The sequence below is a fragment of the Pseudorca crassidens genome, chromosome X (genome assembly GCF_039906515.1).
Source record: "Pseudorca crassidens isolate mPseCra1 chromosome X, mPseCra1.hap1, whole genome shotgun sequence".
Classification (NCBI taxonomy): domain Eukaryota; kingdom Metazoa; phylum Chordata; class Mammalia; order Artiodactyla; family Delphinidae; genus Pseudorca; species Pseudorca crassidens.
The window spans coordinates 77,614,114-77,630,697 of record NC_090317.1 but is presented as its reverse complement, the minus strand read 5'-3'; positions in this window follow the sequence as shown (position 1 = coordinate 77,630,697).

Below are 16,584 nucleotides of genomic sequence, written 5' to 3'. Positions count from 1 at the left end.
ACCCCACACCTTAGCAGACAGGCTGCCTAAAGTCATAGTAATCTCACAGAAACCCCAAAACACACCACCAGATGTGACCCTCCCCATCAGAGGGACAAGATCCAGCTCCAACCACCAGAACACAGGTAGCAGTCTACCCACAAAGAAGTCTACACAAGCTACTGTACCAACCTCACCCACTGGGGACAGACACCAGAAGTAAGAAGAACTACGATACTGCAGTCTGTGGAAAGGGGAATCCAAAGGCAGTAAGTCAAAATGAGAAGGCAGAGAAATATGCAGCAGGTGAAGGAGCAAGGTAAAAATCCACAAGACCAAACAAATGAAGAGAAAATAGGAAGTCTACCTGAAAAAGAATTCAGAGTAATGATAGTAAAAATGATCTAAAAACTCATAAATAGAGGAGAGAGAATACAAGAAATGTTTAACAAGGACTTAGAAAAATTAAAGGGCAAACAGTGATGAACAACACAATAAGTGAAATTAAAAATACTCTAAAAGAAATAGATACCAGAATAACTGAGGCAGAAGAACGGATAAGTGAGCCAGAAGATAGAATGGTAGAAATAACTGCTGTGGATCAGAATAAAGAAACAAGAATGAAAAGATATGAGGACAGTCTCAGAGGTTACTGGGACAACATTAAATACACCAACATTCGAATTATTGGGGTCCCAGAAGAAGAAGAGAAAGAGAAAGGGTCTGAGAAAGTATTTGGAGACACAATAGTTGAAAACTTCCCTAACATGGGAAAGGAAATAGCTAATCAAGTCCAGGAAGCCCAGAGAGTCCCACACAGGATAAACCCAAGGAGAAACATGTTGAGACAAAATTAGTCAAACTAACAAAAATTAAATACAAAGAAAAAATATTAAAAAGCATCAAGAGAAAAACAACAATTAACACACAAGAGAATCCCCATAAGGATATCAGATTATTTTTCAGCAGAAATTCTGGAGGCCAGAAGAGAGTGGCAGGATATATTTAAAGTGATGAAAGGGAAAAACTTACAACCAAGATTACTCTGCCCAGCAAGGATCTAATTCACATTGAACAGAAATATCAAAAGCTTTATGGACAAGTAAAAGTTAACAGAATTCAGCAGCACCAAACTAGCTCTACAACAAATGCTAAAGGAACTTCTCTAACTGGGAAACACAGGAGAAGAAAATGACCTACAAAAACAAATCCAAACAATTAAGAAAATGGTAATAGGAATATTCATATTGATAATTACCTTAAATGTGAATGGATTAAATGTGCCAACTAAAACAGACAGACTTGCTGAATGCATACAAAAACAAGATCCATATATACGTTGTCTACAAGAGACCAATTTCAGACCTAGGGACACATAAAGACTGAAAGTGAGGGGATGGAAAAATATATTTCATGCAAATGGAAATAAAAAGAAACCTGGAGTAGAAATACACATATTAGACAAAATAGACTTTAAAATAAAGATTGTTACATGAGATAAGGAAGGACACTACAAAATGATCAAGTGTTAAATCTGAGAAGAAGATATAATAATTATAAATATGTATGCACCCAAAACATAAGAACACCACAGTACATAAGGCAATTGCTAACAACTGTAAAAGTGGAAATCAACAGTAACAAAATAATAGTGGGGGACTTCAACACCTCACTTAAACCAATGGACAGAAAATTAATAAGGAAACACAAGCTTTAAATCAGGGGTCCCCAACACCCAGGCTCTGGACCAGTGCCAGTCCCTCGCCTGTTAGGAACCAGGCCACACATCAGGAGGTGAGCAGTGGGAGAGCGAGCAAAGCTTCATCTACCATTCCTCATCACTCCCCATCACTTGCATTACCGGATGAATCATCCCCCCTGCATCAGTGGAAAAATTGTCTTCCACGAAACTGGTCCCTGGTGCCAAAAATGTTGGGGACGGCTGCTTTAAATGACACAAGAGACCAGATAGATTTAATCAATATTTATAGGACATTCCAACTGAAACCAACAGACTACACTTTCTTCTCAAGTGCAAACAGAACACTCTGCAGGATAGATCATATCTTTGGTCACAATTCAAGCCTCAGTAAATTTAAGAAAATTGAAACCATATCAAACCTCTTTTCCGAGCACAATGCTATGAGATTACAAATCAATTACAGGAAAAGAGAACTGTAAAAACAGAAACACACAGGGGCTAAAAAATATGATACTAAATAACCAAAGACACTGAAGAAATCAAAGAGGAAATCAAAAAATACCTAGAGACAAATGGCAACAAAAACACAAGAACCCAAAACCTATGGGATGCAGCAAAAGAAATTCTGAGAGGGAAGTTTATAGCAATAATATCCTACCTCAAGAAACAAGTAAAATCTCATAAACAGTCAAAGCTTACACCTAAATAAACAAGAGAAAGAAGAACAAAGAAAACCCAAAGTTAATAGAATGAAAGAAATCGTAAGAATCAGACCAGAAATAAATGAAGTAGAAACAAAGAAAACAATAGCAAAGATCAATAAAACTAAAAGCTGGTTCTCTGAGAAGGTAAATAAAATTGATAATTTTTAACCAGATTCATCAAGAAAATGAGGGAGAGGACTTAAATCAATAAAATTAGAAATGGAAAAGGAAAAGTTACAATGGACACCACAGAAATACAAAACATGATAGGAGACTACTACAAGCAACTCCATGCCAATAAAATGGACAACCTCAAAGAAATGGACAAATTCTTAGAAAGTTATAACTTTCCAAGGCTGAACCAGGAAGAAATAGAAAATATGAACAGACAAATCACAAGTAATGAAATTGAAATTGTGATTAAATATTTTCCAACATATAAAGCCCAGGACCAGATGGCTTCACACATGAATTCTATTACATATTAAGAGAAAAGCTAACACCCATCTTCCTCAAACTCTTCCAAAAAATTGTAGAGGAAGGAACACTCCCAAACTCATTCTAGAAGGCCACCATCACCCTGATACCAAAAACAAACAAAAATATTACAAAAAAAGAAAATTACAGACCAAAATCACGGATGAATATACATACAAAAATCCTCAACAAAATACTAGCAAACAGAATCCAACAACACATTAAAAGGATTGTACACCATGATCAATTGGGATTTATTCCAGGGATTCAAGGATTCTTTAATATATGCAAATCAATCAGTGTGATACACCATATTAAAAAATTGAAGAATAAAAACCATATGATAATCTCAATAGATGCAGAAAAAGATTTTGACAAAATTCAACACCCATTTATGATAAAAAACACTCCAGAAAATTGGCACAGAGGGAACCTTCCTCAACATAATAAAGGCCATATACGACAAATCCATAGCAAACATCATTCTCAATGGTGAAAAACTGAAAACATTTCCTGTAAGATCAGGAACTTGCCACTATTATTCAACATAGTTTTGGAAGTCCTAGCCACAGCAATCAGAGAAGAAAAAGAAATAAAAGTAATTCAAACTGGAAAAGAAGAATTAAAACTGTCACTATTTGCAGATGACATGATACTATATATACAAAATCCTAAGGATGCCACCAGAAAACTACTAGAGCCAATCAGTGAATTTGGTAAAGTTGCAAGATACAAAATTAATGCACAGAAATCTCTTGCATTCCTATACACTAACAACAAAAGATCAGAAAAAGAAATTAAGGAAACCATCCCATGCACCATTGCAACAAAAAGAATAAAATACCTAGGAATAAACCTATCTAAGGAGACAAAAGACCTGTATGCAGAAAACTATAAGACAGTGATGAAAGAAATCAAAGACGACACAAATGGATATAGAGATATACCATGTTCTTGGATTGGAAAAATCAATATTGTGAAAATCACTGTGCTACCCAAAGCAATCTACAGATTAAATACAATCCCTATCAAATTGCCAATGGCATTTTTCACAGAATTAGAACAAAAAAATTTCACAATTTGTATGGAAACACAAAAGACCCCGAATAGCTAAAGCAATCTTGAGAAAGACAAACGGAGCTGGAGGAATCAGGCTCTCTGTCTTCAGAGTATACTACAAAGCTACAGTAATCAAGACAGTGTGGTACTGGCACAAAAACAGAAATACAGATCAATGGAACAGGATAGAAAACCCAGAGATAAACCCAGGCACCTATGGTCAACTAATCTATGACAAACTAGGCAAGGATATACAATGGAGAAAAGACAGTCTCTTCAGTAAGTGGTTCTGGGAAAATTGGACAGCTACATGTAAAAGAATAAAATTAAGACATTCCCTAACACCATACACAAAAATAAACTCAAAATGGATTAAAGACCTAAATGTAAGACCAGAGGACACTATAAAACTCTTAGAGGAAAACATAGGAAGAACATTCATGGACATAAATCACAACAAGATCTTTTTGATGCACCTACTAGTGTAATGGGGATAAAAACAAAATAAATGGGACCTAATGAAACTTATAAAGCTTTTGCCCGGGAAAGGAAAACATAAACAAGACAAAAAGACAACCCTCAGAATGGGAGAAAATATTTGCAAGTGTATCAATGGACAAAGCATTAATCTCCAAATTATACAAACTGCTCATGCAGCTCAATATCAAAAAAACAAACAGCCCAATGCAAAAATGGGTGGAAGACCTAAATAGGCATTTCTGCAAAGAAAAAATACAGATATCCAAGCAGCACATGAAAAGATTCTCAACATCACTAATTATTGGGTAAATGCAAATCAAAACTACAATGAGGTATCACCTCACACAGTTAGAATGGGCATCATCAGAAAATCTACAAACAATAAATTCTCGAGAGGGTGTTGAGAACAGGGAACCTTCTTGCACTATTGGCAATGTAAATTGATACAGCCACTATGGAGAACAGTATGGAGCTTCCTTATAAAACTAAAAATAGAACTATCATATGACACAGCAATCCCACTACTGGGAATGTATCCAGAGAAATCATAATTCAAAAAGACACATGCACTCCAATGTTCATTGCCACACTATTTACAATAGCCAGGTCATGGAAGCAACCTAAATGTCCATCAACAGATGAATAAAGATGTGGTACTTTATACAATGGAATATTCCTCAGCCATATAAAGGAACAAAACTGGGTCATTTGTAGAGACCTGGATGGACCTAGAGACTGTCATACAGAGTGAAGTAAGTCAGAAAGAGAAAAACAAATATTGTACATTAAGGCATATTTGTGGAATCTAGAAAAATGGTACAGATGAGCTGGTTTGCAAGGAAGAAATAGAGACACAGATGTAGAGAACAAAAGTATGGACACCAAGGGTTGATAGGCAGGGTGAGATGAATTGGGAGATTGGGATTAACATATACACACTAATATGTATAAAACAGATAACTCATAGAGCCTCCTCTATAGCACAGGGAATTCCACTTCACTGTATGGTAGAAACTAACGCAACATTGTAAAACAACTATACCCCAATTAAAAATGTTTTTGTTTTTAAAAATATTGAAGGAAAGTATTTGCCTTCCCCAAAACCATACTTTTTGCCAGAATAACAATTTTAATCTAAGTATTCATTAGCTCATTAGATTTTGGTGAATCTACTTTGTACTTTGTTAGTATGTGCCAGCATTGTATTCCTTTGTGCATCCATCCAACAGATATTATGTGCAGAACAGTATGCCTGACTCTAAGAGATCCAAATAATGAACCCAGTAAACCCGCTTTTAAACAATGCTCACACATTTTCCTTCACATTGGGATTGGCAGTCAGACTACTATGTGTCTGCAATGCCCATTGCACTCCTTTCATCACCAGGAGTGTACTAAAGAAGAAAAGGTAACCATGTGAGTCATGTGAATCAGTCCTGGTGATTAGGGAGATGATAGATATCTTGCCCTCTTTATAAGACAAAATTCCTACACTGAGTTACTAGAACGTGATATGAGACATTATTGAACTAAAAACAATGTTACTTGGTACCAACTAAAACTGCTCTAGAACCTAAGAAGTGAAAGCAATTCATGAAGACTAGAGTCAGAGAAGAATTTCTGGAGAAGATGGGATTTAAACTCATCCTTCTAGGACAGGAAGGATTTGGATTAGTGAAAGGAAAAACATTTCAAGTAAGGTGTGGGGGGAGAGATGGAACATGTTTACACTCCAAAATTAGGCTCTGTTTATAAACTGATATTTCCTTTTGGCATCTATAATTTTTTTGCCTCACACTATTTTTATATCTAAACACTGCCTCAGAAAGAAAAGTCTCCTTATAGTTCTTATAAAATTTAAGTGAATCAGAGAAGCAGAAATTATGGATTCCTTTGACTAAAACATAGCAGTCAAAGCTATTAGTAAAATTTATGAAGATTTCACGAGTAATACTAATATTTATTGAGTATCTTGTATGTGCTAGGAGCTATTTATATACTTACCATGTATTTATTCATGTAATCATCAAAACAATCTTGTGAGGTATTCGTCAAAACAATCTTGTGAGGTATTACTATCTCCATCTTATAGATGAGGGAACTGAAGCACAATGAGGTTTAAGAAACTTGCCTAAATTTCACAATAAGGAAGTGGCAGAGAATTAAAGTGAAATTAAAATATTCAGTTGCAGGTGGGTTGTCAGCTGATAAGCAACCATAATTCCATCTGCAACCTTAATTCCTCTTGTTCATGTAACATATTCATAGGTTCTGGGGATTAAGATATGAACATCTTTGGGAGAGGCATTATTTTGCCTACCTCACTCCCTAATACACTGCAAAAGAGTAACAGGTAGCCAAAGGAATAGATCAAATGTTTTTGAAAATAAGGCTGAGAAGGGACCCATCTACTATAACCTGGGTTATATCCTGAGATTAGATTGTGTTCACATTTCCTGGAAGAGATGCTGGATTGTGAGAATGTCTGCATTTAATGAATGTGAATAAAGATTCAGGTTTTGAAACTGTACATGATTCATTTCCCCAAATGGTGAACTTCCCATAAACTTACTCAGGCAAACACAGAGGGCGTATAAATAGTATTCAGACATTTGCATAAGCTTTCTGGATGCTGGTGGGCTCTAATTCAAAAGACTGAATCATGGAAATATAGGATGTGAGAACTGAAAGGGACCTCAAAGACCAGCTAATACAAGACTCTCCTTGTACAAGTGACAAGACTAAGACCAAAGAAGGAAAATAGGCCACCCCAGGTAACACATAAGATTGTGGCATAGAGAGTACTAGAATATATTTCTCACTACTAGGTCCAATTACTCGGAACAAAGATGTCATGTTTAGAGGCAGTGCAAGTGCTTTTGAGTCCCTTAAATGATATCATGGAGATGACTGCTTCCTCTTGTCAGTGGTTAAGCCAGCCACCAATGTGGCATTTTCTTTTCTTTTTCTTTTTTGTATTTCAAATTTGAATAAATAATAATTAAAAGAAAAAATATTGGAAATTAATTATTAATGCAATACTGCTAAAATCAATACATTCAGAAGTTACCATATATATTTTTTTAACAGTTTTATTGGAGTATAATTGCTCTACAATGATGTGTTAGTTTTGGCTTTTTAATGAAGTGAATCAGCCATAAATATATCCCAATATCTCCTCCCTCTTGCATCTCCCTGCCACTCTCCCTATCCCACCCCTCTAGGTGGTCAAAAAGCACCGAGCTGATCTCCCTGTGCTTTGCAGCTGCTTACGACTAGCTATCTATTTTAAATTTGGTAGTATATATATGTCGATGCCACTCTCTTCGTCCCAGCTTATCATTCCCCCTCCCCATATCCTCAAGTCCAATTTCTAAGTCTGGGTCTTTATTCTTGTCCTGCACCTAAGTTCTTCAAAACCTTATTTTAGATTGATATATATGTATTAGAATATGGTATTTGTTTTTATCTTCTGACTTACTTCAATCTGTGTGACAGATGCTAGGTCCATCAACCTCACTAAAAATAATTCAATTTCATCTTTTTTGTGGCCGAGTAATATTAGATTGTGTATATGTGCCACATCTTCTTTATCCATTCATTTGCCGATGGACACTTAGGTTGCTTCCATGTCCTGGATATTGTAAATAGAGCTGCAATGAACATTGTGGTACCTGACTCTTTTTGAATTATGGTTTTCTCAGATATATCCCAGGAGTGGGATTGCTGGGTCGTATAGTAGTTCTATTTTTAGTTTTGAAGAAACCTCCATACTGTTCTCCATAGAGGCTGTACCAATTTACAGTCCCACCAACAGTACAAGAGGGATCCATTTTCTCCGTACCCTCTCCAGCGTTTATTGTTTGTAGATATTTTAATGACGGCCATTCTGACTGGTGTGAGGTGATACCTCACTGTAGTTTTGATTTGCAATTCTCTGATGATTAGTGCTGTTGAGCATCCTTTCATGTGTTTCCTGGCTATCTGTATGCCTTCTTTGGAGAAATGTCTATTTAGGTCTTCTGCCCATTTTTTGATTGGGTTGTTTGTTTTTTTGTTATTGAGCTGCATGAGCTACTTGTAAATTTTAGAGATTAATCCTTTGTCAGTTGCTTCACTTGCAAATATTTTCTTCCATTCTGAGGGGTTTCTTTTTGCCTTGTTTATCATCTCCTTTGCTGTGCAAAAGCTTTTAGATTTCATTAGGTCCCATTTTTTTATTTTTGTTTTTATTTCCATTTCTCTAGGAGGTGGGTCAAAAAGGATCTTGCTGTGATTTATGTCATAGAGTGTTCTGCCTATGTTTTCCTCTAAGCGTTTTATAGTGTCTGGCCTTACATTTAGTTCTTTAATCAATTTTGAGTTTATTTTTCTGTATGGTGTAAAGGAGTGTTCTAATTTCATTCTATTACAGTAGCTGTCCAGTTTTCCCAGCACCAGATATTGAAGAGTCTGTCTTTTCTCCATTGTATATTTTGCCTCCTTTATCAAAGATAATGTGACCATATGTGCCTGGGTTTATCTCTGGGTTTTCTATCCTGTTCCATTGATCTATAGTTCTGCTTTTGTGCCAATACCATACTTTCTTGATTACTGTAGCTTTGTTGTATAGTTGAACTCAGGGAGCCTGATTCCTCCAACGCCATTTTTCTTTGTCAAGATTGCTAATAGGAGTCTTTTCCATTTCCATACAAATTGTGAAATATTTTGTTCTAGTTCTGTGAAAAAAGCCATTGGTACTTTGATAAGGTTTGCATTGAATCTGTAGATTGCTTTGTGTAGTATAGTTATTTTCACAATGTTGATTCTTCCAATCCAAGAACATGGTATATCTCTCCATCTATTTGTATCATCTTTCATTTCTTTCATCAGTTTCTTATAGTTTTCAGCATACAGATCTTTTGTCTCCTTAGGTAGGTTTTTTCCTAGGTATTTTATTCTTTTTGATGCGGTGGTAAATGGGAGTGTTTCCTTAATTTCTCTTTCAGATTTTTCATCACTAGTGTATAGGAATGCCAGAGATTTCTGTGCATTAATTTTGTATCCTGCTACTTTACCAAATTCAGTGACTAGCTCTATTAGTTTTCTGGTAGCATCTTTAGGATTCTGTGTGTATAGTATCATGTCATCAGTAAACAGTGACAGCTTTATTTCTTCTTTTCGGATTTGGATTCCGTTTATTTCTTTTTCTTCTCTGACTGCTGTGGCTAAAACTTCCAAAACTTATGTTGAATAAGAGTAGTGAGAGTGGGCAACCTTGTCTTGCTCCTTATCTTAGTGGAAATGGTTTCAGTTTTTCACCTTTGAAAACGATATTGGCTGTGGGTTAGTTATATACGACCTTTATCATGATGAGGTCTGTTCCCCGTATGTCTACTTTCTGTACGGTTTTTATCATAAATGGGTGTTAAATTCTGTTGAAAGATTTTCTGCATCTATTGAGATGATCATATGGATTTTATCCTTCAGTTTGTTAATATGGTGTATCACATTGATTGATTTGCATATATTGAAGAATCCTTGCATTCCTGGGATAAACCCCACTTCACCATGTTGTATGATCCTTTTACTGTGCTGTCGGATTCTGTTTGATAGTATTTTGTTGTGGAATTTTGCATCTATGTTCATCAGTGATACTGCCCTGTAGTTTTCTTTTTTTGTGATATCTTTGTCTGGTTTTGGTATCAGGGTGATGGTGACCTTGTAGAATGTATTTGCGAGTGTTACTCCCTCTGCTATATTTTGTAGGAGTTTGAGTAGGATTGGTGTTAGCTCTTCTCTAAATGTTTGATAGAATTCACCTGTGAAGCCATCTGGGCCTGGGCTTTTGTTTGTTGGAAGATTTTTAATCACAGTCTCAATTTCAGTGCTTGTGATTTGTCTGTTTATATTTTATCTTTCTTCCTGGTTCAGTCTTGGAAGGTTGTGCTTTTATAAGAATTTGTCCATTTCTTCCAGGTTGTCCATTTTATTGGCATATAGTTGCTTTTACTAATCTCTCATGATCCTTTGTATTTCTTCAGTGTCAGTTTTTACTTCTCCTTTTTCATTTCAAATTCTATTGATTTGAGTCCTCTCCCTTTTTTTCTTGATGAGTCTGGCTAATGGTTTATCAATTTTGTCTTTCTTCTCAAGTAACCAACTTTTAGTTTTATTGCTCTTTGCTATTGCTTCCTTAATTTCATTTTCATTTATTTCTGCTCTGATCATTATGATTTCTTTCCTTCTGTTAACTTTTGCTTTTTTTTTTTTTTGTTCTTTCTCTAACTGCTTTAGTTACAAGGTTAAGTTTTTTATTTGAGATGTTTCTTGTTTATTGAGGTAGGATTGTATTGCTATAAACTTCCTTTTTTGAACTGCTTTTGTTGCATCCCATATGTTTTGGGTCATTGTGTTTACACAATGATTTGATTTCCTCTTTGATTTCTTCAGTGATCTGTTGGTTATTTAGCAGTGTATATTTTAGCCTCCATGTATTTTTAATTTTTATAGATATTTTCCTGTAATTGATATCCACTCTTGTAGTGTTGTGGTCAGAAAAGATACTTGATATGATTTCAATTTTCTTAAATTTACCAAGGCCTGATTTGTGACCCACGATATGACTCCTCCTGGAGAATGTTCCATGAGCACTTGAGAAGAAATTTTATTCTGCTTTTTTTGGATGGAATGTCCTATAAATATCAATTGTCTATCTTGTTAAATGTATCATATAAAGCTTGTGTCCTTATTTATTTTCATTTTGGATGATCTGCCCTTTGGTTAAAGTGAGGTGTTAAAGTTCCCTACTATGATTGTGTTACTATCGAGTTCCCCTTTTATGGCTGTTATCATTTGCCTTTGTATTGTGGTGGTCCTATGTTGGGTGTATAAATATTTACAATTGTTCTATCTTCTTCTTGGTTTGACCCCTTGATCATTATGTAGTGTCCTTCTTTGTCTCTTTTAATAGTCTTTATTTTGAAGTCTATTTTGTCTGGTATGAGAATTGCTACTCCAGCTTTCTTTTGATTTCCATTTGCATGGAATATCTTTTTCCATCCCCTGACTTTCAGTCTGTATGTGTCCCTAGGTCTGATGTGGGTCTATTGTAAGCTGCATATATATATGGGTTTAGTTGTTGTATCCATTCAGCCAGTCTATGTCTTTTGGTTGGAGCAGTTAATCTATTTACATTTAAGGTAATTATCAATATGTATTTTCCTATTACCATTCTTAGTTGTTTGGGGTTTGTTATTGTAGGTCTTTTCCTTCTCTTCTGTTTCCTGCCTAGAGAAGTTCCTTTAGCTTTTGTTATAAAGCTTGTTTGGTGGTGCTGAATTCTCTTAGCTTTTCCTTGTCTGTATAGGTTTTAATTTCTCTGATGAATCTGAATGAGATCCTTGCTGGTTAGAGTAATCTTGTAGGGTTTTCCTTTTCATCACTTTAAATATGTCCTGCCACTCCCTTCTGGCTTTCAGAATTTCTGCTGAAAGATCAGCTGTTAACTTTATGGGGATTCCCTTGTATGCTATTTCTTGCTTTCCCCTTGCTGCTTTTAAATTTTTTTCTTTGTATTTAATGTTTGATAGTTTGATTAATATGTGTCTTTGTTTGTTTCTCCTTGTTTCTGTCTTGTATGGGACTCTCTGTGCTTCCTGGACTTGACTGACTATTGTCTTGCCCATATTAAGGAAGTTTTCATCTTTAATCTTCAAATATTTTCTCAGACCCTTTCTTTTCTCTTCTCTTCTGGGACCTCTATAATTCGAATATTGGTTTGTTTAATTTTGTCCTAGAAGTCTCTGATACTGTCCTCAATTCTTTTCATTCTTTTTTTCTTTATTCTGCTCTGCAGTAGTTATTTCCTCTATTTTATCTTCCAGGTTACTTATCCATTCTTCTACCTCAGTTATTCTGCTATTGATTCCTTCTAGAGAATTTTAAATTTCGTTTATTGTATTCTTCATCATTTTTTGTTTGCTCTTATTTCTTCTAGGTCCTTGTTGAACCTTTTTGTATTTTCTCCATTCTATTTCCAAGAGTTTGGATCATCTTTACTATCATTATTATGATTTTTTTTTCAGGTAGACTGCCTATTTCCTCTTCGTTTGTTTGGTCTAGTGGGTTTTAGCCTTTCTCCTTAATCTGCTGTGTGTTTGTCTGTATTCTCATTTTGCTTAAGTTACTGTGTTTGGGTTCTCCATTTTTCAGTCTGCAGGTTCGTAGTTCCAATTATTTTTGGTGTCTGCTCCCAGTGGCTATAGTTGGTTCAGTGGGTTGTCTAGCCTTCCTGGTGGCGGGCACTGCTGCCTCCTTTCTGGAGGATGAGGCTGGGTCTTTTCTTTCTGGTGGTCAGGACCATGTCTGGTGGTGTGTTTTGGGGTGTCTGTGACCTTATAATGATTTTAGGCAGCCTCTCTGCTAATGGGTGTGTTTGCGTTCCTGTCTTGCTAGTTGTTTGGCATAGGGTTTCCAGCAGTGTAGCTTGATGGTTGTTGAATGGAGCTTTGTCCTAGCATTGAGATGCAGATCTCTGTGAGAGCTTTTGCCGTTTGATATTACTTGGAGCTGGGATTTCTCTGGTGGACCAATTTCCTGAACTTCACTCTCCCTCTTCAGAGGCACATGCCTGACACACAGCTGGAGCACCAGGACCCTGTCAGCCACATAGCTCAGAAGAAAAGGGAGAAAAAAAGAAAGAAAGGAAGAAGAAAAATAAAACTATTAAAATAAAAAATTAAAAAAAATTAAAAGTAATAAAAAAAGAAAGAAAGAAGAGAGCAATGAAACCAAAAAACAAATCCACCAATGATAACAAGCACTAAAACCTATACTAAAACCAACAAAACAAACAAAACGAACGGATGGAGGGAACCCTAGGACAAATGGTAAAAGCAATGCTATACAGACAAACTCACACAAAGAAGCATACACATACACACAAAAAGAGAAAAAGGAAAAATATATATGCATATCTATGTGTAAAAAAAAAAGGAAGAGAGCAATGAAATCAATAAACAAATCTACCAATGACAATGAACTCTAAATACTAAACTAAGATAAACTAAAACCAGAAAAAAATTAGAGGCAGAAAGCAAACCCTAAGCCTACAGTAGCTCCCAAAATTGACCGAATCAATTTTGGGATGATTCGTTTTCTTTCCAGGTATTCCAGAGATGCAGGATACATCAAGTTGACTGTGGAGACTTAATCCACTGCTCCTGAGGCTGCTGGGAGATATTTCCCTTTCTCTGTTTTGTTTGCACAGCTCCTGTGGTTCAGCTTTGGATTTGGCCCCACCTCTGCATGTAGGTTGCCTGAGACCATCTGTTCTTTGCTCAGACAGGACGGTGTTAAAGTAGCAGCTGATTAGGGGGCTCTGGCTCACTCAGGACGGGGGGAGGGAGGGGTACAGAAGGTAGGGCGAGCCTGCGGCGGCAGAGCCCATCAAGATGTTGCAACAACCTGAAGCGTGCCATGTGTTCTCCCAGGGAAATTGTCCTTGCATCCCAGGACCCTGGCAGTGGCAGACTGCACAGGCTCCTGGGCAGGGAAGTGTGGTTAGAGACCTGTGCTTGCACACAGGCTTCTTGGTGGCTGCAGCAGCAGCCTTAACATTTAATGTCTGTCTCTGTGTTCCTCACTGATAGCCGCAGCTCAAGCCAGTCTCTGGAGCTCGTTTAGGCGGTTCTCTGAATCTCCTCTCTTCATACACCCCCAAAACAATGATCTCTTGCCTCTTAGGAATCTCCAGGCATTTTCCTGGACAACCTCCTGGCTAGCTGTGGCACACTAGCCCACTTCAGGCTGTGTTCATGCAGCCAACCCCAGTCCTCTCCTTGGGATCTGACCTCTGAAGCCTGAGCCTCAGCTTCCAGTCCCACCCGCCCTGGCGGGTGAGAGACAAGCGTCTCAGGCTGGTGAGTGCTGGTCGGCACAGATCCTCTGTGCGGGAATGTCTCCGCTTTTCCCTATGTACCCCTGCTCTTGTGCTCTCCTCTGTGGCTCTGAAGCTTCCCCACCCCCATCTCTGCCAGTGAAGGAGCTTCCTAGTGTGTGGAAACTTTTCCTCTTTCACAGCTCCCTCCATGAGGTGCAGGTCCTGTCCCTATTCTTATGTCTCTGTTTTTCCTTTTTTCTTCTTCCCTACCCAGGTATGTGGGGAGTTTTTTGCCTTTTGGGAAGTCTGAGGTTTTCTGCCAGCATTCAGTATGTGTTCTGTAGGAGTTGTTCCACATGTAGATGTATTTCTGATATATTTGTCAGGAGGAAGATGATCTCCATGTCTTACTACTTCACCATCTTGAAGGTCTCCTGAATGTGGCATTTCCTACCATAATTCTCTGGGAATGAAGAAAATATTGACATGAGAACAAAGAAAAGATGAGACCTGGGAGTCAGCACTGCATTGTACATGCCCAAGAGAGGAAATATTGTCCACAAGACAGCTAGTTTTTTGCTGTTAAAAAGAGGTCAGATGACATTGACTAGAATTTTTGCTCAGGAGTCCTAAATTCAGTAGAAAAATGAACCAATAAACAGAAGGTAGAGGAAGGCAAATATTTAGCTATTTAATATAAGGAAAATAACTGGGAAGTTGAATGAGTTGTCTTGGGAGATCGTGAGCTCTCAATTATTGGAGGCATCCAAACAGAGTTTGTATAGTCATAAGGAAAGATTGTTGTATTGGGAGTTTTCTGATTTATTTTGCTAAGAACAGTTTCTTTGAATGAAGGTCTACATGGCTGCTTAACCCAGAATATAAAACAGGTAAATGCAGCTCCTTTAAGAGCCCTGGGAAGCAACCTAATATGGAAGTAAACACCATCCATGCCTTCTGAGGCCTTTTTTGCTCACTATTCTTCTAACCCGAGGTACCCCAGGTGGATTTGGGGGTTAGGTGCTTAGAGGAACTGGGCCAGGCTCATTACAATGGGTCAATTCGAAAAGCATAGGGACTGGCAGTGACAGACACACAGGACGTTTTGGTAACAGACTTGTTGGTCAAATAGTGAAACTGTCAAGTACAACTAAGCCAACCTTAAAACTGGAAAAGTCCCACCTAAGTCATCTTCCCAAATGAAGGTTATGAATGCAGCTGTTTTCTCTTAAGATTTTGCTGACCATGCCCAAAGAGTGTCTTATTGATTACTTTGTTCATCATTCATTCATCTAGCAAATGTTTATTGAGCACCAAGTCTATATGAAGTGTTGTGCTAGGCTCTGAGGCTACAATGGGAAGCAAGAAAGTTGTGATCCCTGAACTCAGAGGGTTTCTATTATAAGCTGTGAAGACAGGCAGTTAAACAAGGAATTTCAATAAACTCTGGTTAAATACACATTGTGTTTTGGGAGCACATGGAAGGGCCACCTAACTGAGAAACACAGGAAGTCAGGGAAAACCACTTGGAGGAAGGGAATTCTAAACTGAGACCCAAAAGATGAGTGGTAAGAATAATAGAGTGAAGAGTGTTTGAGCCAGATAGAACAACATATAAAGTCTGGAGGTAAGAGAAAGCATGTAGTACCTTGGAAAACGGACAAACTGATAGAACTCCAGTATGGGTGGAACACAGAGTATGAGGTGAGGAACGACAAACAGTGAGCTAGAAAGATTAGGTAGGAGGAGCTAAATTACAAAGGGCCATATAAGCCATGCTAAAGAGTTTGACCTTTATCCTAGAGAAAATGAGAAGTCATTAATTTTCTCAATATAACAGTTATAATTTTCTTATCCATAGGAATACAAAGAAAGAAACAAAAGTCAGTATATATTCACTTTCTAGATAATCTTTAAAAAAACAATTAATGTATGAGGTTTGAAAATTCAAACAGTTCAAAGTAAAAAATGAAATTCATGCTCCTCCCCAACTAGGTCACTCTCCCTGAAGGAAAACCACTGTTAAAAATATTTTTGTGATGATTTCCAGAAGAAAAATTCCTTATTCTCCTATATAAGTATATACATAGAAGTATGTGTGTGTGTGAATGAAGGAAACACAAAATGCTCATTGTTCTGTACCTTATCTTTTACTTAATGATATATCTTGGAGATATTTCCATATGTGCGCATACACACACACACACACACACACACACGCGCGCGCGCGCGCGAGGAACATTTCACCAGTTTAAATGTTATCTTTACCCGAGAGCCCTGTTAATCTCCATATTACTCTAACTTCAATCAATAAGGCAAGC